Source organism: Oncorhynchus masou, chromosome 24, assembly GCF_036934945.1.
Source record: "Oncorhynchus masou masou isolate Uvic2021 chromosome 24, UVic_Omas_1.1, whole genome shotgun sequence".
Classification (NCBI taxonomy): domain Eukaryota; kingdom Metazoa; phylum Chordata; class Actinopteri; order Salmoniformes; family Salmonidae; genus Oncorhynchus; species Oncorhynchus masou.
Window position 1 is genome coordinate 4,518,542 of NC_088235.1, and position 23,720 is coordinate 4,542,261.

General features: G+C 38.0%; 1 protein-coding gene across 1 annotated transcript in view; it reads right to left on the reverse strand.

Moving 5' to 3' along the window:
- LOC135513368 (EH domain-binding protein 1-like) overlaps positions 1-23,720 on the reverse strand; it is a 204,031-nt gene that overhangs the window by 78,469 nt on the left and 101,842 nt on the right. The window lies entirely within an intron of this gene.

The following is a 23,720-nucleotide window of genomic DNA, read 5'->3' on the forward strand; positions in this document are numbered from 1 at the left end:
CATGACCTGTCTATAGAGTTATTAAACAGGGAATATCATGACCTGTCTATAGAGTTATTAAACAGGGAATACCATGACCTGTCTATAGAGTTATTAAACAGGGAATATCACGACCTGTCTATAGAGTTATTAAACAGGGAATACCATGACCTGTCTGTAGAGTTATTAAACAGGGAATATCATGACCTGTCTATAGAGTTATTAAACAGGGAATATCATGACCTGTCTATAGAGTTATTAAACAGGGAATATCATGACCTGTCTATAGAGTTATTAAACAGGGAATACCATGACCTGTCTATAGAGTTATTAAACAGGGAATATCATGACCTGTCTATAGAGTTATTAAACAGGGAATATCATGACCTGTCTATAGAGTTATTAAACAGGGAATATCATGACCTGTCTATAGAGGGTTATTAAACAGGGAATACCATGACCTGTCTATAGAGTTATTAAACAGGGAATACCATGACCTGTCTATAGAGTTATTAAACAGGGAATATCATGACCTGTCTATAGGGTTATTAAACAGGGAATACCATGACCTGTCTATAGAGTTATTAAACAGGGAATATCATGACCTGTCTATAGAGTTATTAAACAGGGAATACCATGACCTGTCTATAGAGGGTTATTAAACAGGGAATATCATGACCTGTCTATAGAGTTATTAAACAGGGAATACCATGACCTGTCTATAGGGTTATTAAACAGGGAATACCATGACCTGTCTATAGAGTTATTAAACAGGGAATATCATGACCTGTCTATAGAGTTATTAAACAGGGAATATCATGACCTGTCTATAGAGTTATTAAACAGGGAATATCATGACCTGTCTATAGGGTTATTAAACAGGGAATACCATGACCTGTCTATAGGGTTATTAAACAGGGAATACCATGACCTGTCTATAGGGTTATTAAACAGGGAATACCATGACCTGTCTATAGAGTTATTAAACAGGGAATACCATGACCTGTCTATAGGGTTATTAAACAGGGAATACCATGACCTGTCTATAGGGTTATTAAACAGGGAATATCATGACCTGTCTATAGGGTTATTAAACAGGGAATATCATGACCTGTCTATAGAGTTATTAAACAGGGAATATCATGACCTGTCTATAGAGTTATTAAACAGGGAATACCATGACCTGTCTATAGAGTTATTAAACAGGGAATACCATGACCTGTCTATAGAGTTATTAAACAGGGAATATCATGACCTGTCTATAGAGTTATTAAACAGGGAATACCATGACCTGTCTATAGAGTTATTAAACAGGGAATACCATGACCTGTCTATAGAGTTATTAAACAGGGAATATCATGACCTGTCTATAGAGTTATTAAACAGGGAATACCATGACCTGTCTATAGAGTTATTAAACAGGGAATATCACGACCTGTCTATAGAGTTATTAAACAGGGAATACCATGACCTGTCTGTAGAGTTATTAAACAGGGAATATCATGACCTGTCTATAGAGTTATTAAACAGGGAATATCATGACCTGTCTATAGAGTTATTAAACAGGGAATATCATGACCTGTCTATAGAGTTATTAAACAGGGAATACCATGACCTGTCTATAGAGTTATTAAACAGGGAATATCATGACCTGTCTATAGAGTTATTAAACAGGGAATATCATGACCTGTCTATAGAGTTATTAAACAGGGAATATCATGACCTGTCTATAGAGGGTTATTAAACAGGGAATACCATGACCTGTCTATAGAGTTATTAAACAGGGAATACCATGACCTGTCTATAGAGTTATTAAACAGGGAATATCATGACCTGTCTATAGAGTTATTAAACAGGGAATATCATGACCTGTCTATAGAGTTATTAAACAGGGAATATCATGACCTGTCTATAGAGTTATTAAACAGGGAATATCATGACCTGTCTATAGAGTTATTAAACAGGGAATACCATGACCTGTCTATAGAGTTATTAAACAGGGAATACCATGACCTGTCTATAGAGTTATTAAACAGGGAATATCATGACCTGTCTATAGAGTTATTAAACAGGGAATATCATGACCTGTCTATAGTGTTATTAAACAGGGAATATCATGACCTGTCTATAGAGTTATTAAACAGGGAATATCATGACCTGTCTATAGAGTTATTAAACAGGGAATATCATGACCTGTCTATAGAGTTATTAAACAGGGAATATCATGACCTGTCTATAGAGTTATTAAACAGGGAATATCATGACCTGTCTATAGTGTTATTAAACAGGGAATACCATGACCTGTCTATAGAGTTATTAAACAGGGAATACCATGACCTGTCTATAGAGTTATTAAACAGGGAATACCATGACCTGTCTATAGAGTTATTAAACAGGGAATACCATGACCTGTCTATAGAGTTATTAAACAGGGAATACCATGACCTGTCTATAGGGTTATTAAACAGGGAATATCATGACCTGTCTATAGTGTTATTAAACAGGGAATACCATGACCTGTCTATAGTTATTAAACAGGGAATATCATGACCTGTCTATAGAGTTATTAAACAGGGAATATCATGACCTGTCTATAGAGTTATTAAACAGGGAATACCATGACCTGTCTATAGGGTTATTAAACAGGGAATACCATGACCTGTCTATAGAGTTATTAAACAGGGAATACCATGACCTGTCTATAGAGTTATTAAACAGGGAATACCATGACCTGTCTATAGTTATTAAACAGGGAATATCATGACCTGTCTATAGAGTTATTAAACAGGGAATATCATGACCTGTCTATAGAGTTATTAAACAGGGAATACCATGACCTGTCTATAGAGGGTTATTAAACAGGGAATATCATGACCTGTCTATAGAGTTATTAAACAGGGAATACCATGACCTGTCTATAGGGTTATTAAACAGGGAATACCATGACCTGTCTATAGGGTTATTAAACAGGGAATATCATGACCTGTCTATAGAGTTATTAAACAGGGAATATCATGACCTGTCTATAGAGTTATTAAACAGGGAATATCATGACCTGTCTATAGGGTTATTAAACAGGGAATACCATGACCTGTCTATAGGGTTATTAAACAGGGAATACCATGACCTGTCTATAGGGTTATTAAACAGGGAATACCATGACCTGTCTATAGAGTTATTAAACAGGGAATACCATGACCTGTCTATAGGGTTATTAAACAGGGAATACCATGACCTGTCTATAGGGTTATTAAACAGGGAATATCATGACCTGTCTATAGGGTTATTAAACAGGGAATATCATGACCTGTCTATAGAGTTATTAAACAGGGAATATCATGACCTGTCTATAGAGTTATTAAACAGGGAATACCATGACCTGTCTATAGAGTTATTAAACAGGGAATACCATGACCTGTCTATAGAGTTATTAAACAGGGAATATCATGACCTGTCTATAGAGTTATTAAACAGGGAATACCATGACCTGTCTATAGTTATTAAACAGGGAATATCACGACCTGTCTATAGAGTTATTAAACAGGGAATACCATGACCTGTCTGTAGAGTTATTAAACAGGGAATATCATGACCTGTCTATAGAGTTATTAAACAGGGAATATCATGACCTGTCTATAGAGTTATTAAACAGGGAATATCATGACCTGTCTATAGAGTTATTAAACAGGGAATACCATGACCTGTCTATAGAGTTATTAAACAGGGAATATCATGACCTGTCTATAGAGTTATTAAACAGGGAATATCATGACCTGTCTATAGAGGGTTATTAAACAGGGAATACCATGACCTGTCTATAGAGTTATTAAACAGGGAATACCATGACCTGTCTATAGAGTTATTAAACAGGGAATATCATGACCTGTCTATAGAGTTATTAAACAGGGAATATCATGACCTGTCTATAGAGTTATTAAACAGGGAATACCATGACCTGTCTATAGAGTTATTAAACAGGGAATATCATGACCTGTCTATAGAGTTATTAAACAGGGAATATCATGACCTGTCTATAGAGTTATTAAACAGGGAATACCATGACCTGTCTATAGAGTTATTAAACAGGGAATACCATGACCTGTCTATAGAGTTATTAAACAGGGAATATCATGACCTGTCTATAGAGTTATTAAACAGGGAATACCATGACCTGTCTATAGAGTTATTAAACAGGGAATACCATGACCTGTCTATAGAGTTATTAAACAGGGAATATCATGACCTGTCTATAGAGTTATTAAACAGGGAATATCATGACCTGTCTATAGTGTTATTAAACAGGGAATATCATGACCTGTCTATAGAGTTATTAAACAGGGAATATCATGACCTGTCTATAGAGTTATTAAACAGGGAATATCATGACCTGTCTATAGAGTTATTAAACAGGGAATATCATGACCTGTCTATAGAGTTATTAAACAGGGAATATCATGACCTGTCTATAGTGTTATTAAACAGGGAATACCATGACCTGTCTATAGAGTTATTAAACAGGGAATACCATGACCTGTCTATAGAGTTATTAAACAGGGAATACCATGACCTGTCTATAGAGTTATTAAACAGGGAATACCATGACCTGTCTATAGAGTTATTAAACAGGGAATACCATGACCTGTCTATAGGGTTATTAAACAGGGAATATCATGACCTGTCTATAGTGTTATTAAACAGGGAATACCATGACCTGTCTATAGTTATTAAACAGGGAATATCATGACCTGTCTATAGAGTTATTAAACAGGGAATATCATGACCTGTCTATAGAGTTATTAAACAGGGAATACCATGACCTGTCTATAGGGTTATTAAACAGGGAATACCATGACCTGTCTATAGAGTTATTAAACAGGGAATACCATGACCTGTCTATAGAGTTATTAAACAGGGAATACCATGACCTGTCTATAGTTATTAAACAGGGAATATCATGACCTGTCTATAGAGTTATTAAACAGGGAATATCATGACCTGTCTATAGAGTTATTAAACAGGGAATATCATGACCTGTCTATAGAGTTATTAAACAGGGAATATCATGACCTGTCTATAGGGTTATTAAACAGGGAATACCATGACCTGTCTATAGGGTTATTAAACAGGGAATACCATGACCTGTCTATAGGGTTATTAAACAGGGAATACCATGACCTGTCTATAGAGTTATTAAACAGGGAATACCATGACCTGTCTATAGGGTTATTAAACAGGGAATACCATGACCTGTCTATAGGGTTATTAAACAGGGAATATCATGACCTGTCTATAGGGTTATTAAACAGGGAATATCATGACCTGTCTATAGAGTTATTAAACAGGGAATATCATGACCTGTCTATAGAGTTATTAAACAGGGAATACCATGACCTGTCTATAGAGTTATTAAACAGGGAATACCATGACCTGTCTATAGAGTTATTAAACAGGGAATATCATGACCTGTCTATAGAGTTATTAAACAGGGAATACCATGACCTGTCTATAGAGTTATTAAACAGGGAATATCACGACCTGTCTATAGAGTTATTAAACAGGGAATACCATGACCTGTCTGTAGAGTTATTAAACAGGGAATATCATGACCTGTCTATAGAGTTATTAAACAGGGAATATCATGACCTGTCTATAGAGTTATTAAACAGGGAATATCATGACCTGTCTATAGAGTTATTAAACAGGGAATACCATGACCTGTCTATAGAGTTATTAAACAGGGAATATCATGACCTGTCTATAGAGTTATTAAACAGGGAATATCATGACCTGTCTATAGAGGGTTATTAAACAGGGAATACCATGACCTGTCTATAGAGTTATTAAACAGGGAATACCATGACCTGTCTATAGAGTTATTAAACAGGGAATATCATGACCTGTCTATAGAGTTATTAAACAGGGAATATCATGACCTGTCTATAGAGTTATTAAACAGGGAATACCATGACCTGTCTATAGAGTTATTAAACAGGGAATATCATGACCTGTCTATAGAGTTATTAAACAGGGAATATCATGACCTGTCTATAGAGTTATTAAACAGGGAATACCATGACCTGTCTATAGAGTTATTAAACAGGGAATACCATGACCTGTCTATAGAGTTATTAAACAGGGAATATCATGACCTGTCTATAGAGTTATTAAACAGGGAATACCATGACCTGTCTATAGAGTTATTAAACAGGGAATACCATGACCTGTCTATAGAGTTATTAAACAGGGAATATCATGACCTGTCTATAGAGTTATTAAACAGGGAATATCATGACCTGTCTATAGTGTTATTAAACAGGGAATATCATGACCTGTCTATAGAGTTATTAAACAGGGAATATCATGACCTGTCTATAGAGTTATTAAACAGGGAATATCATGACCTGTCTATAGAGTTATTAAACAGGGAATATCATGACCTGTCTATAGAGTTATTAAACAGGGAATATCATGACCTGTCTATAGTGTTATTAAACAGGGAATACCATGACCTGTCTATAGAGTTATTAAACAGGGAATACCATGACCTGTCTATAGAGTTATTAAACAGGGAATACCATGACCTGTCTATAGAGTTATTAAACAGGGAATACCATGACCTGTCTATAGAGTTATTAAACAGGGAATACCATGACCTGTCTATAGGGTTATTAAACAGGGAATATCATGACCTGTCTATAGTGTTATAAACAGGGAATACCATGACCTGTCTATAGTTATTAAACAGGGAATATCATGACCTGTCTATAGAGTTATTAAACAGGGAATATCATGACCTGTCTATAGAGTTATTAAACAGGGAATACCATGACCTGTCTATAGGGTTATTAAACAGGGAATACCATGACCTGTCTATAGAGTTATTAAACAGGGAATACCATGACCTGTCTATAGAGTTATTAAACAGGGAATACCATGACCTGTCTATAGTTATTAAACAGGGAATATCATGACCTGTCTATAGAGTTATTAAACAGGGAATACCATGACCTGTCTATAGGGTTATTAAACAGGGAATACCATGACCTGTCTATAGAGTTATTAAACAGGGAATATCATGACCTGTCTATAGAGTTATTAAACAGGGAATACCATGACCTGTCTATAGAGGGTTATTAAACAGGGAATATCATGACCTGTCTATAGAGTTATTAAACAGGGAATACCATGACCTGTCTATAGGGTTATTAAACAGGGAATACCATGACCTGTCTATAGAGTTATTAAACAGGGAATATCATGACCTGTCTATAGAGTTATTAAACAGGGAATATCATGACCTGTCTATAGAGTTATTAAACAGGGAATATCATGACCTGTCTATAGGGTTATTAAACAGGGAATACCATGACCTGTCTATAGGGTTATTAAACAGGGAATACCATGACCTGTCTATAGGGTTATTAAACAGGGAATACCATGACCTGTCTATAGAGTTATTAAACAGGGAATACCATGACCTGTCTATAGGGTTATTAAACAGGGAATACCATGACCTGTCTATAGGGTTATTAAACAGGGAATATCATGACCTGTCTATAGGGTTATTAAACAGGGAATATCATGACCTGTCTATAGAGTTATTAAACAGGGAATATCATGACCTGTCTATAGAGTTATTAAACAGGGAATATCATGACCTGTCTATAGAGGGTTATTAAACAGGGAATACCATGACCTGTCTATAGAGTTATTAAACAGGGAATACCATGACCTGTCTATAGAGTTATTAAACAGGGAATATCATGACCTGTCTATAGAGTTATTAAACAGGGAATATCATGACCTGTCTATAGAGTTATTAAACAGGGAATACCATGACCTGTCTATAGAGTTATTAAACAGGGAATATCATGACCTGTCTATAGAGTTATTAAACAGGGAATATCATGACCTGTCTATAGAGTTATTAAACAGGGAATACCATGACCTGTCTATAGAGTTATTAAACAGGGAATACCATGACCTGTCTATAGAGTTATTAAACAGGGAATATCATGACCTGTCTATAGAGTTATTAAACAGGGAATACCATGACCTGTCTATAGAGTTATTAAACAGGGAATACCATGACCTGTCTATAGAGTTATTAAACAGGGAATATCATGACCTGTCTATAGAGTTATTAAACAGGGAATATCATGACCTGTCTATAGTGTTATTAAACAGGGAATATCATGACCTGTCTATAGAGTTATTAAACAGGGAATATCATGACCTGTCTATAGAGTTATTAAACAGGGAATATCATGACCTGTCTATAGAGTTATTAAACAGGGAATATCATGACCTGTCTATAGAGTTATTAAACAGGGAATATCATGACCTGTCTATAGTGTTATTAAACAGGGAATACCATGACCTGTCTATAGAGTTATTAAACAGGGAATACCATGACCTGTCTATAGAGTTATTAAACAGGGAATACCATGACCTGTCTATAGAGTTATTAAACAGGGAATACCATGACCTGTCTATAGAGTTATTAAACAGGGAATACCATGACCTGTCTATAGGGTTATTAAACAGGGAATATCATGACCTGTCTATAGTGTTATTAAACAGGGAATACCATGACCTGTCTATAGTTATTAAACAGGGAATATCATGACCTGTCTATAGAGTTATTAAACAGGGAATATCATGACCTGTCTATAGAGTTATTAAACAGGGAATACCATGACCTGTCTATAGGGTTATTAAACAGGGAATACCATGACCTGTCTATAGAGTTATTAAACAGGGAATACCATGACCTGTCTATAGAGTTATTAAACAGGGAATACCATGACCTGTCTATAGTTATTAAACAGGGAATATCATGACCTGTCTATAGAGTTATTAAACAGGGAATACCATGACCTGTCTATAGGGTTATTAAACAGGGAATACCATGACCTGTCTATAGAGTTATTAAACAGGGAATATCATGACCTGTCTATAGAGTTATTAAACAGGGAATACCATGACCTGTCTATAGAGGGTTATTAAACAGGGAATATCATGACCTGTCTATAGAGTTATTAAACAGGGAATACCATGACCTGTCTATAGGGTTATTAAACAGGGAATACCATGACCTGTCTATAGAGTTATTAAACAGGGAATATCATGACCTGTCTATAGAGTTATTAAACAGGGAATATCATGACCTGTCTATAGAGTTATTAAACAGGGAATATCATGACCTGTCTATAGGGTTATTAAACAGGGAATACCATGACCTGTCTATAGGGTTATTAAACAGGGAATACCATGACCTGTCTATAGGGTTATTAAACAGGGAATACCATGACCTGTCTATAGAGTTATTAAACAGGGAATACCATGACCTGTCTATAGGGTTATTAAACAGGGAATACCATGACCTGTCTATAGGGTTATTAAACAGGGAATATCATGACCTGTCTATAGGGTTATTAAACAGGGAATATCATGACCTGTCTATAGAGTTATTAAACAGGGAATATCATGACCTGTCTATAGAGTTATTAAACAGGGAATACCATGACCTGTCTATAGAGTTATTAAACAGGGAATACCATGACCTGTCTATAGAGTTATTAAACAGGGAATATCATGACCTGTCTATAGAGTTATTAAACAGGGAATACCATGACCTGTCTATAGAGTTATTAAACAGGGAATACCATGACCTGTCTATAGAGTTATTAAACAGGGAATATCATGACCTGTCTATAGAGGGTTATTAAACAGGGAATACCATGACCTGTCTATAGAGTTATTAAACAGGGAATACCATGACCTGTCTATAGAGTTATTAAACAGGGAATATCATGACCTGTCTATAGAGTTATTAAACAGGGAATATCATGACCTGTCTATAGAGTTATTAAACAGGGAATACCATGACCTGTCTATAGAGTTATTAAACAGGGAATATCATGACCTGTCTATAGAGTTATTAAACAGGGAATATCATGACCTGTCTATAGAGTTATTAAACAGGGAATACCATGACCTGTCTATAGAGTTATTAAACAGGGAATACCATGACCTGTCTATAGAGTTATTAAACAGGGAATATCATGACCTGTCTATAGAGTTATTAAACAGGGAATATCATGACCTGTCTATAGTGTTATTAAACAGGGAATATCATGACCTGTCTATAGAGTTATTAAACAGGGAATATCATGACCTGTCTATAGAGTTATTAAACAGGGAATATCATGACCTGTCTATAGAGTTATTAAACAGGGAATATCATGACCTGTCTATAGAGTTATTAAACAGGGAATATCATGACCTGTCTATAGTGTTATTAAACAGGGAATACCATGACCTGTCTATAGAGTTATTAAACAGGGAATACCATGACCTGTCTATAGAGTTATTAAACAGGGAATACCATGACCTGTCTATAGAGTTATTAAACAGGGAATACCATGACCTGTCTATAGAGTTATTAAACAGGGAATACCATGACCTGTCTATAGGGTTATTAAACAGGGAATATCATGACCTGTCTATAGTGTTATTAAACAGGGAATACCATGACCTGTCTATAGTTATTAAACAGGGAATATCATGACCTGTCTATAGAGTTATTAAACAGGGAATATCATGACCTGTCTATAGAGTTATTAAACAGGGAATACCATGACCTGTCTATAGGGTTATTAAACAGGGAATACCATGACCTGTCTATAGAGTTATTAAACAGGGAATACCATGACCTGTCTATAGAGTTATTAAACAGGGAATACCATGACCTGTCTATAGTTATTAAACAGGGAATATCATGACCTGTCTATAGAGTTATTAAACAGGGAATATCATGACCTGTCTATAGAGTTATTAAACAGGGAATACCATGACCTGTCTATAGAGGGTTATTAAACAGGGAATATCATGACCTGTCTATAGAGTTATTAAACAGGGAATACCATGACCTGTCTATAGGGTTATTAAACAGGGAATACCATGACCTGTCTATAGGGTTATTAAACAGGGAATATCATGACCTGTCTATAGAGTTATTAAACAGGGAATATCATGACCTGTCTATAGAGTTATTAAACAGGGAATATCATGACCTGTCTATAGGGTTATTAAACAGGGAATACCATGACCTGTCTATAGGGTTATTAAACAGGGAATACCATGACCTGTCTATAGGGTTATTAAACAGGGAATACCATGACCTGTCTATAGAGTTATTAAACAGGGAATACCATGACCTGTCTATAGGGTTATTAAACAGGGAATACCATGACCTGTCTATAGGGTTATTAAACAGGGAATATCATGACCTGTCTATAGGGTTATTAAACAGGGAATATCATGACCTGTCTATAGAGTTATTAAACAGGGAATATCATGACCTGTCTATAGAGTTATTAAACAGGGAATACCATGACCTGTCTATAGAGTTATTAAACAGGGAATACCATGACCTGTCTATAGAGTTATTAAACAGGGAATATCATGACCTGTCTATAGAGTTATTAAACAGGGAATACCATGACCTGTCTATAGAGTTATTAAACAGGGAATATCACGACCTGTCTATAGAGTTATTAAACAGGGAATACCATGACCTGTCTGTAGAGTTATTAAACAGGGAATATCATGACCTGTCTATAGAGTTATTAAACAGGGAATATCATGACCTGTCTATAGAGTTATTAAACAGGGAATATCATGACCTGTCTATAGAGTTATTAAACAGGGAATACCATGACCTGTCTATAGAGTTATTAAACAGGGAATATCATGACCTGTCTATAGAGTTATTAAACAGGGAATATCATGACCTGTCTATAGAGGGTTATTAAACAGGGAATACCATGACCTGTCTATAGAGTTATTAAACAGGGAATACCATGACCTGTCTATAGAGTTATTAAACAGGGAATATCATGACCTGTCTATAGAGTTATTAAACAGGGAATATCATGACCTGTCTATAGAGTTATTAAACAGGGAATACCATGACCTGTCTATAGAGTTATTAAACAGGGAATATCATGACCTGTCTATAGAGTTATTAAACAGGGAATATCATGACCTGTCTATAGAGTTATTAAACAGGGAATACCATGACCTGTCTATAGAGTTATTAAACAGGGAATACCATGACCTGTCTATAGAGTTATTAAACAGGGAATATCATGACCTGTCTATAGAGTTATTAAACAGGGAATACCATGACCTGTCTATAGAGTTATTAAACAGGGAATACCATGACCTGTCTATAGAGTTATTAAACAGGGAATATCATGACCTGTCTATAGAGTTATTAAACAGGGAATATCATGACCTGTCTATAGTGTTATTAAACAGGGAATATCATGACCTGTCTATAGAGTTATTAAACAGGGAATATCATGACCTGTCTATAGAGTTATTAAACAGGGAATATCATGACCTGTCTATAGAGTTATTAAACAGGGAATATCATGACCTGTCTATAGAGTTATTAAACAGGGAATATCATGACCTGTCTATAGTGTTATTAAACAGGGAATACCATGACCTGTCTATAGAGTTATTAAACAGGGAATACCATGACCTGTCTATAGAGTTATTAAACAGGGAATACCATGACCTGTCTATAGAGTTATTAAACAGGGAATACCATGACCTGTCTATAGAGTTATTAAACAGGGAATACCATGACCTGTCTATAGGGTTATTAAACAGGGAATATCATGACCTGTCTATAGTGTTATTAAACAGGGAATACCATGACCTGTCTATAGTTATTAAACAGGGAATATCATGACCTGTCTATAGAGTTATTAAACAGGGAATATCATGACCTGTCTATAGAGTTATTAAACAGGGAATACCATGACCTGTCTATAGGGTTATTAAACAGGGAATACCATGACCTGTCTATAGAGTTATTAAACAGGGAATACCATGACCTGTCTATAGAGTTATTAAACAGGGAATACCATGACCTGTCTATAGTTATTAAACAGGGAATATCATGACCTGTCTATAGAGTTATTAAACAGGGAATACCATGACCTGTCTATAGGGTTATTAAACAGGGAATACCATGACCTGTCTATAGAGTTATTAAACAGGGAATATCATGACCTGTCTATAGAGTTATTAAACAGGGAATACCATGACCTGTCTATAGAGGGTTATTAAACAGGGAATATCATGACCTGTCTATAGAGTTATTAAACAGGGAATACCATGACCTGTCTATAGGGTTATTAAACAGGGAATACCATGACCTGTCTATAGAGTTATTAAACAGGGAATATCATGACCTGTCTATAGAGTTATTAAACAGGGAATATCATGACCTGTCTATAGAGTTATTAAACAGGGAATATCATGACCTGTCTATAGGGTTATTAAACAGGGAATACCATGACCTGTCTATAGGGTTATTAAACAGGGAATACCATGACCTGTCTATAGGGTTATTAAACAGGGAATACCATGACCTGTCTATAGAGTTATTAAACAGGGAATACCATGACCTGTCTATAGGGTTATTAAACAGGGAATACCATGACCTGTCTATAGGGTTATTAAACAGGGAATATCATGACCTGTCTATAGGGTTATTAAACAGGGAATATCATGACCTGTCTATAGAGTTATTAAACAGGGAATATCATGACCTGTCTATAGAGTTATTAAACAGGGAATACCATGACCTGTCTATAGAGTTATTAAACAGGGAATACCATGACCTGTCTATAGAGTTATTAAACAGGGAATATCATGACCTGTCTATAGAGTTATTAAACAGGGAATATCATGACCTGTCTATAGTTATTAAACAGGGAATACCATGACCTGTCTATAGAGTTATTAAACAGGGAATATCATGACCTGTCTATAGAGTTATTAAACAGGGAATATCATGACCTGTCTATAGAGGGTTATTAAACAGGGAATACCATGACCTGTCTATAGAGTTATTAAACAGGGAATACCATGACCTGTCTATAGAGTTATTAAACAGGGAATATCATGACCTGTCTATAGAGTTATTAAACAGGGAATATCATGACCTGTCTATAGAGTTATTAAACAGGGAATACCATGACCTGTCTATAGAGTTATTAAACAGGGAATATCATGACCTGTCTATAGAGTTATTAAACAGGGAATATCATGACCTGTCTATAGAGTTATTAAACAGGGAATACCATGACCTGTCTATAGAGTTATTAAACAGGGAATACCATGACCTGTCTATAGAGTTATTAAACAGGGAATATCATGACCTGTCTATAGAGTTATTAAACAGGGAATACCATGACCTGTCTATAGAGTTATTAAACAGGGAATACCATGACCTGTCTATAGAGTTATTAAACAGGGAATATCATGACCTGTCTATAGAGTTATTAAACAGGGAATATCATGACCTGTCTATAGTGTTATTAAACAGGGAATATCATGACCTGTCTATAGAGTTATTAAACAGGGAATATCATGACCTGTCTATAGAGTTATTAAACAGGGAATATCATGACCTGTCTATAGAGTTATTAAACAGGGAATATCATGACCTGTCTATAGAGTTATTAAACAGGGAATATCATGACCTGTCTATAGTGTTATTAAACAGGGAATACCATGACCTGTCTATAGAGTTATTAAACAGGGAATACCATGACCTGTCTATAGAGTTATTAAACAGGGAATACCATGACCTGTCTATAGAGTTATTAAACAGGGAATACCATGACCTGTCTATAGAGTTATTAAACAGGGAATACCATGACCTGTCTATAGGGTTATTAAACAGGGAATATCATGACCTGTCTATAGTGTTATTAAACAGGGAATACCATGACCTGTCTATAGTTATTAAACAGGGAATATCATGACCTGTCTATAGAGTTATTAAACAGGGAATATCATGACCTGTCTATAGAGTTATTAAACAGGGAATACCATGACCTGTCTATAGGGTTATTAAACAGGGAATACCATGACCTGTCTATAGAGTTATTAAACAGGGAATACCATGACCTGTCTATAGAGTTATTAAACAGGGAATACCATGACCTGTCTATAGTTATTAAACAGGGAATATCATGACCTGTCTATAGAGTTATTAAACAGGGAATACCATGACCTGTCTATAGGGTTATTAAACAGGGAATACCATGACCTGTCTATAGAGTTATTAAACAGGGAATATCATGACCTGTCTATAGAGTTATTAAACAGGGAATACCATGACCTGTCTATAGAGGGTTATTAAACAGGGAATATCATGACCTGTCTATAGAGTTATTAAACAGGGAATACCATGACCTGTCTATAGGGTTATTAAACAGGGAATACCATGACCTGTCTATAGAGTTATTAAACAGGGAATATCATGACCTGTCTATAGAGTTATTAAACAGGGAATATCATGACCTGTCTATAGAGTTATTAAACAGGGAATATCATGACCTGTCTATAGGGTTATTAAACAGGGAATACCATGACCTGTCTATAGGGTTATTAAACAGGGAATACCATGACCTGTCTATAGGGTTATTAAACAGGGAATACCATGACCTGTCTATAGAGTTATTAAACAGGGAATACCATGACCTGTCTATAGGGTTATTAAACAGGGAATACCATGACCTGTCTATAGGGTTATTAAACAGGGAATATCATGACCTGTCTATAGGGTTATTAAACAGGGAATATCATGACCTGTCTATAGAGTTATTAAACAGGGAATATCATGACCTGTCTATAGAGTTATTAAACAGGGAATACCATGACCTGTCTATAGAGTTATTAAACAGGGAATACCATGACCTGTCTATAGAGTTATTAAACAGGGAATATCATGACCTGTCTATAGAGTTATTAAACAGGGAATACCATGACCTGTCTATAGAGTTATTAAACAGGGAATACCATGACCTGTCTATAGAGTTATTAAACAGGGAATATCATGACCTGTCTATAGAGTTATTAAACAGGGAATACCATGACCTGTCTATAGAGTTATTAAACAGGGAATATCACGACCTGTCTATAGAGTTATTAAACAGGGAATACCATGACCTGTCTGTAGAGTTATTAAACAGGGAATATCATGACCTGTCTATAGAGTTATTAAACAGGGAATATCATGACCTGTCTATAGAGTTATTAAACAGGGAATATCATGACCTGTCTATAGAGTTATTAAACAGGGAATACCATGACCTGTCTATAGAGTTATTAAACAGGGAATATCATGACCTGTCTATAGAGTTATTAAACAGGGAATATCATGACCTGTCTATAGAGGGTTATTAAACAGGGAATACCATGACCTGTCTATAGAGTTATTAAACGGGGAATACCATGACCTGTCTATAGAGTTATTAAACAGGGAATATCATGACCTGTCTATAGTTATTAAACAGGGAATATCATGACCTGTCTATAGAGTTATTAAACAGGGAATATCATGACCTGTCTATAGAGTTATTAAACAGGGAATATCATGACCTGTCTATAGAGTTATTAAACAGGGAATACCATGACCTGTCTATAGAGTTATTAAACAGGGAATACCATGACCTGTCTATAGAGTTATTAAACAGGGAATACCATGACCTGTCTATAGAGTTATTAAACAGGGAATATCATGACCTGTCTATAGAGTTATTAAACAGGGAATATCATGACCTGTCTATAGAGTTATTAAACAGGGAATACCATGACCTGTCTATAGAGTTATTAAACAGGGAATACCATGACCTGTCTATAGAGTTATTAAACAGGGAATACCATGACCTGTCTATAGAGTTATTAAACAGGGAATATCATGACCTGTCTATAGAGTTATTAAACAGGGAATATCATGACCTGTCTATAGAGTTATTAAACAGGGAATATCATGACCTGTCTATAGAGTTATTAAACAGGGAATATCATGACCTGTCTATAGAGTTATTAAACAGGGAATATCATGACCTGTCTATAGAGTTATTAAACAGGGAATATCATGACCTGTCTATAGTGTTATTAAACAGGGAATATCATGACCTGTCTATAGAGTTATTAAACAGGGAATATCATGACCTGTCTATAGAGTTATTAAACAGGGAATATCATGACCTGTCTATAGAGTTATTAAACAGGGAATATCATGACCTGTCTATAGAGTTATTAAACAGGGAATACCATGACCTGTCTATAGAGTTATTAAACAGGGAATACCACGACCTGTCTATAGAGTTATTAAACAGGGAATATCATGACCTGTCTATAGAGTTATTAAACAGGGAATATCATGACCTGTCTATAGAGTTATTAAACAGGGAATATCATGACCTGTCTATAGAGTTATTAAACAGGGAATACCATGACCTGTCTATAGAGTTATTAAACAGGGAATATCATGACCTGTCTATAGAGTTATTAAACAGGGAATACCATGACCTGTCTATAGAGTTATTAAACAGGGAATATCATGACCTGTCTATAGAGTTATTAAACAGGGAATACCATGACCTGTCTATAGAGTTATTAAACAGGGAATACCATGACCTGTCTATAGTGTTATTAAACAGGGAATACCATGACCTGTCTATAGAGTTATTAAACAGGGAATATCATGACCTGTCTATAGAGTTATTAAACAGGGAATATCATGACCTGTCTATAGAGTTATTAAACAGGGAATATCATGACCTGTCTATAGAGTTATTAAACAGGGAATACCATGACCTGTCTATAGAGTTATTAAACAGGGAATATCATGACCTGTCTATAGAGTTATTAAACAGGGAATATCATGACCTGTCTATAGAGTTATTAAACAGGGAATATCATGACCTGTCTATAGAGTTATTAAACAGGGAATATCATGACCTGTCTATAGAGTTATTAAACAGGGAATACCATGACCTGTCTATAGAGTTATTAAACAGGGAATATCATGACCTGTCTATAGAGTTATTAAACAGGGAATATCATGACCTGTCTATAGAGTTATTAAACAGGGAATATCATGACCTGTCTATAGAGTTATTAAACAGGGAATATCATGACCTGTCTATAGAGTTATTAAACAGGGAATATCACGACCTGTCTATAGAGTTATTAAACAGGGAATATCATGACCTGTCTATAGAGTTATTAAACAGGGAATATCATGACCTGTCTATAGAGTTATTAAACAGGGAATATCACGACCTGTCTATAGAGTTATTAAACAGGGAATATCATGACCTGTCTATAGAGTTATTAAACAGGGAATATCACGACCTGTCTATAGAGTTATTAAACAGGGAATACCATGACCTGTCTATAGAGTTATTAAACAGGGAATATCATGACCTGTCTATAGAGTTATTAAACAGGGAATATCACGACCTGTCTATAGAGTTATTAAACAGGGAATATCATGACCTGTCTGTAGTGTTATTAAACAGGGAATATCATGACCTGTCTATAGAGTTATTAAACAGGGAATATCATGACCTGTCTATAGTTATTAAACAGGGAATATCATGACCTGTCTATAGAGTTATTAAACAGGGAATATCATGACCTGTCTATAGAGTTATTAAACAGGGAATATCATGACCTGTCTATAGAGTTATTAAACAGGGAATATCATGACCTGTCTATAGAGTTATTAAACAGGGAATACCATGACCTGTCTATAGAGTTATTAAACAGGGAATATCATGACCTGTCTATAGAGTTATTAAACAGGGAATATCACGACCTGTCTATAGAGTTATTAAACAGGGAATATCATGACCTGTCTATAGAGTTATTAAACAGGGAATATCATGACCTGTCTATAGAGTTATTAAACAGGGAATACCATGACCTGTCTATAGAGTTATTAAACAGGGAATATCACGACCTGTCTATAGTGTTATTAAACAGGGAATATCATGACCTGTCTATAGGGTTATTAAACAGGGAATATCATGACCTGTCTATAGAGTTATTAAACAGGGAATATCATGACCTGTCTATAGTGTTATTAAACAGGGAATATCATGACCTGTCTATAGAGTTATTAAACAGTGAATATCATGACCTGTCTATAGTGTTATTAAACAGGGAATATCATGACCTGTCTATAGAGTTATTAAACAGGGAACATCATGACCTGTCTATAGAGTTATTAAACAGTGAATATCATGACCTGTCTATAGTGTTATTAAACAGGGAATATCATGACCTGTCTATAGTGTTATTAAACAGGGAATATCATGACCTGTCTATAGAGGGTTATTAAACAGGGAATATCATGACCTGTCTATAGAGGGTTATTAAACAGGGAATATCATGACCTGTCTATAGTGTTATTAAACAGGGAATATCATGACCTGTCTATAGTTATTAAACAGGGAATATCATGACCTGTCTATAGAGTTATTAAACAGGGAATATCATGACCTGTCTATAGTGTTATTAAACAGGGAATATCATGACCTGTCTATAGAGTTATTAAACAGGGAACATCATGACCTGTCTATAGAGTTATTAAACAGGGAATATCATGACCTGTCTATAGAGTTATTAAACAGGGAATATCATGACCTGTCTATAGAGTTATTAAACAGGGAATATCATGACCTGTCTATAGAGTTATTAAACAGGGAATATCATGACCTGTCTATAGAGTTATTAAACAGGGAATATCATGACCTGTCTATAGCGTTATTAAACAGGGAATATCATGACCTGTCTATAGAGTTATTAAACAGGGAATATCATGACCTGTCTATAGAGTTATTAAACAGGGAATATCATGACCTGTCTATAGAGTTATTAAACAGGGAATATCATGACCTGTCTATAGAGTTATTAAACAGGGAATATCATGACCTGTCTATAGAGTTATTAAACAGGGAATATCATGACCTGTCTATAGAGTTATTAAACAGGGAATATCATGACCTGTCTATAGAGTTATTAAACAGGGAATATCACGACCTGTCTATAGAGTTATTAAACAGGGAATATCATGACCTGTCTATAGTGTTATTAAACAGGGAATATCATGACCTGTCTATAGAGTTATTAAACAGGGAATATCATGACCTGTCTATAGAGTTATTAAACGGAATATATATATATTATAATATAATATATATATATTTTTTTTTTTATTAAACGGAATATCACGAGAAAGGGAGAGATGGACACGGACAGAGAGAGAAAGGGAGAGATGGACACGGACAGAGAGAGGATGACAGAGAGAGAAAGGGAGAGATGGACCAGAGAGAGAAAGGGAGAGATGGACACGGACAGAGAGAGAAAGGGAGAGATGGACACGGACAGAGAGAGAAAGGGAGAGATGGACACGGACAGAGAGAGAAAAGGAGAGATGGACACGGACAGAGAGAGGATGACAGAGAGAGAAAGGGAGAGATGGACCAGAGAGAGAGACAGGGACAGAGAGAGGATGACAGAGAGAGAAAGGGAGAGATGGACCAGAGAGAGAAAGGGAGAGATGGACACGGACAGAGAGAGAAAGGGAGAGATGGACACGGACAGAGAGAGAAAGGGAGAGATGGACACAGACAGAGAGAGAAAAGGAGAGATGGACACGGACAGAGAGAGGATGACAGAGAGAGAAAGGGAGAGATGGACCAGAGAGAGAAAGGGAGAGATGGACCAGAGAGAGAGAGGATGACAGAGAGAGAAAGGGAGAGATGGACCAGAGAGAGAGAGTACTCCTCTCCTGTCTGTAAGCATAGTGTCCTTCATGGGGCGGCTGCTGAGGAAACAAAATGTGCACGTGTGTGTGTGTGTGTGTGTGTGTGTGTGTGTGTGTGTGTGTTTAGTTGTATGTTTCTGTACGGGCATGCATGTATGTTTCTGTGGGTGTTTGTGCGTGCGTGCGTGCGTGCGTGTGTGTATGTGTGTGTGTGTTTAGTTGTATGTTTCTGTACGGGCATGCATGTATGTTTCTGTGGGTGTTTGTGCGTGCGTGCGTGCGTGCGTGTGTGTATGTGTGTGTGTGTTTAGTTGTATGTTTCTGTACGGGCATGCATGTATGTTTCTGTGGGTGTTTGTGCGTGCGTGCGTGCGTGTGTGTATGTGTGTGTGTGTTTAGTTGTATGTTTCTGTATGGGCATGCATGTATGTTTCTGTGGGTGTGTGTGTGTGTGTGTGTGTGTGTGTATGTGTGTGTGTGTTTAGTTGTATGTTTCTGTATGGGCATGCATGTATGTTTCTGTGGGTGTGTGTGTGTGTGTGTGTGTGTGTGTGTGTGTGTGTGTATGTGTGTGTGTGTTTAGTTGTATGTTTCTGTATGGGCATGCATGTATGTTTCTGTGGGTGTGTGTGTGTATGTGTGTGTGTGTTTAGTTGTATGTTTCTGTATGGGCATGCATGTATATTTCTGTGGGTGTGTGTGTGTGTGAGGGGGCAAGGAGAAAACACACTCTGCCGAGGGGTTTCACATCCAGACACCACCAGATAGATAACACTCTGGGATTAACTCTCTCTCACTCCTTCCCCCCACCACCTCTCTCTCTCCTCTCTCTCCCCACACCACCTCTCTCCCTACTCTCTCTCTCCCTCCCTGGCTCTCGCACTCCTTCCCCTCTCCCTCCTTCCCTCTCCCCCACCACCACCTCTCTCCCTCCTCTCTCTCTCCCCACACCACCTCTCTCCCTACTCTCTCTCTCCCTCCCTGGCTCTCGCACCCATTCCTCTCTCCCCTACCACCATCTCTCTCCCTTTCTCCTCCCCTCCCCTCCCCTCTCCTCCCCCCCACCACCACCTCTCTCCCCTACCACCATCTCTCTCCCTTTCTCCTCCCCTCCACCCCCCCTCTCCTTCCTCCCCCCCTCCTTTCTCTCCCTGGCTTTCTTTTTCTCCTCCTGTCTCTCACTCACTCCTTCTCCCCCCCACCCGTCTATTTCTCTCTCTCCTTCATATATAAATACAGTGGTCTTTTCTGTGGCGGCAGGCCAGGAGACAGCAGCGGGCCAGACGACAGAAGCGGGCCAGGAGACAGAAGCGGGCCAGACGACAGCAGCGGGCCAGACGACAGAAGCGGGCCAGGAGACAGAAGCGGGCCAGACGACAGAAGCGGGCCAGACGACAGAAGCGGGCCAGGAGACAGAAGCGGGCCAGGAGACAGCAGCGGGCCAGGAGACAGCAGCGGGCCAGGAGACAGAAGTGGGCCAGGAGACAGAAGCGGGCCAGGAGACAGCAGCGGGCCAGGAGACAGCAGCGGGCCAGACGACAGAAGCGGGCCAGGAGACAGAAGCGGGCCAGGAGACAGCAGCGGGCCAGGAGACAGCAGCGGGCCAGGAGACAGAAGCGGGCCAGGAGACAGAAGCGGGCCAGGAGACAGAAGCGGGCCAGGAGACAGCAGCGGGCCAGACGACAGAAGCGGGCCAGACGACAGAAGCGGGCCAGACGACAGAAGCGGGCCAGGAGACAGCAGCGGGCCAGACGACAGAAGCGGGCCAGACGACAGAAGCGGGCCAGGAGACAGCAGCGGGCCAGGAGACAGAAGCGGGCCAGGAGACAGAAGCGGGCCAGGAGACAGCAGCGGGCCAGACGACAGAAGCGGGCCAGACGACAGAAGCGGGCCAGACGACAGAAGCGAGCCAGACGACAGAAGCGGGCCAGGAGACAGAAGCGGGCCAGGAGACAGAAGCGGGCCAGGAGACAGCAGCGGGCCAGGAGACAGCAGCGGGCCAGACGACAGAAGCGGGCCAGGAGACAGCAGCGGGCCAGGAGACAGAAGCGGGCCAGGAGACAGAAGCGGGCCAGGAGACAGAAGCGGGCCAGGAGACAGAAGTGGGCCAAACAGCAGCAGGTCAGGACAACAGCAGCAGGTCAGACAACAGCAGCAGGTCAGAGCATAGAAAGAGGGAGAGAAAGAGCATAGAAAGAGGGAGAGAAAGAGCATAGAAAGAGAGAGAACAGAGAGAGAGAACAGAGAGAGAGAACAGAGAGAGAGAGAGAGAGTGAGAGAGAGAGAGGGCATAGAAATAGAGCTAGAGAGAACCGAGAGAGAGAGAGCGAGAGAATGCTGGAGAGAATATGGATCCATTGAATGAGAGATATTCTCAAGCTGAGGGTGACAAGAGGTTGACTCCTCTAGCTGACTGGTATTACACACTGAGACTGGTATTACACACTGAGACTGGTATTACACACTGAGACCGGTATTATCGTCCTGTTTGTATTGTGGACGGCAGGAGGACGTTAGCAGAAATCAAATACTCTCTATTCCTTTCTTCTGCCGTTGCTCTCTATAGAGTGTCTATCTATCTGTAAGTCGCTCTGGATAAGAGCGTCTGCTAAATGACTTAAATGTAAATGTAAATGTATCTAGTCTCTCTATCGAGTGTCTATCTATCTAGTCTCTCTATCGAGTGCAGGACATGGAATACATATAGACTGTATCCACTCAACAAAAGAGAGGGAGAGAGAGGAGGTTGAGAACAACAGAAGAGAGGGAGAGAGAGAGGAGGGTGAGAACAACAGAAGAGAGAGAGAGGAGGATGAGAACAACAGAAGAGAGAGAGGAGGGTGAGAACAACAGAAGAGAGGGAGAGAGAGAGGAGGGTGAGAACAACAAAAGAGAGGGGGAGAGAGGAGGGTGAAAACAACAGAAGAGAGAGGGAGAGGAGGGTGAGAACAACAGAAGAGAGGGAGAGAGAGAGGAGGGTGAGAACAACAGAAGAGGGAGAGAGGGGAGGGTGAGAACAACAGAAGAGAGGGAGAGAGAGAGGAGGGTGAGAACAACAGAAGGGGAAGTAGGAAGACGGGGG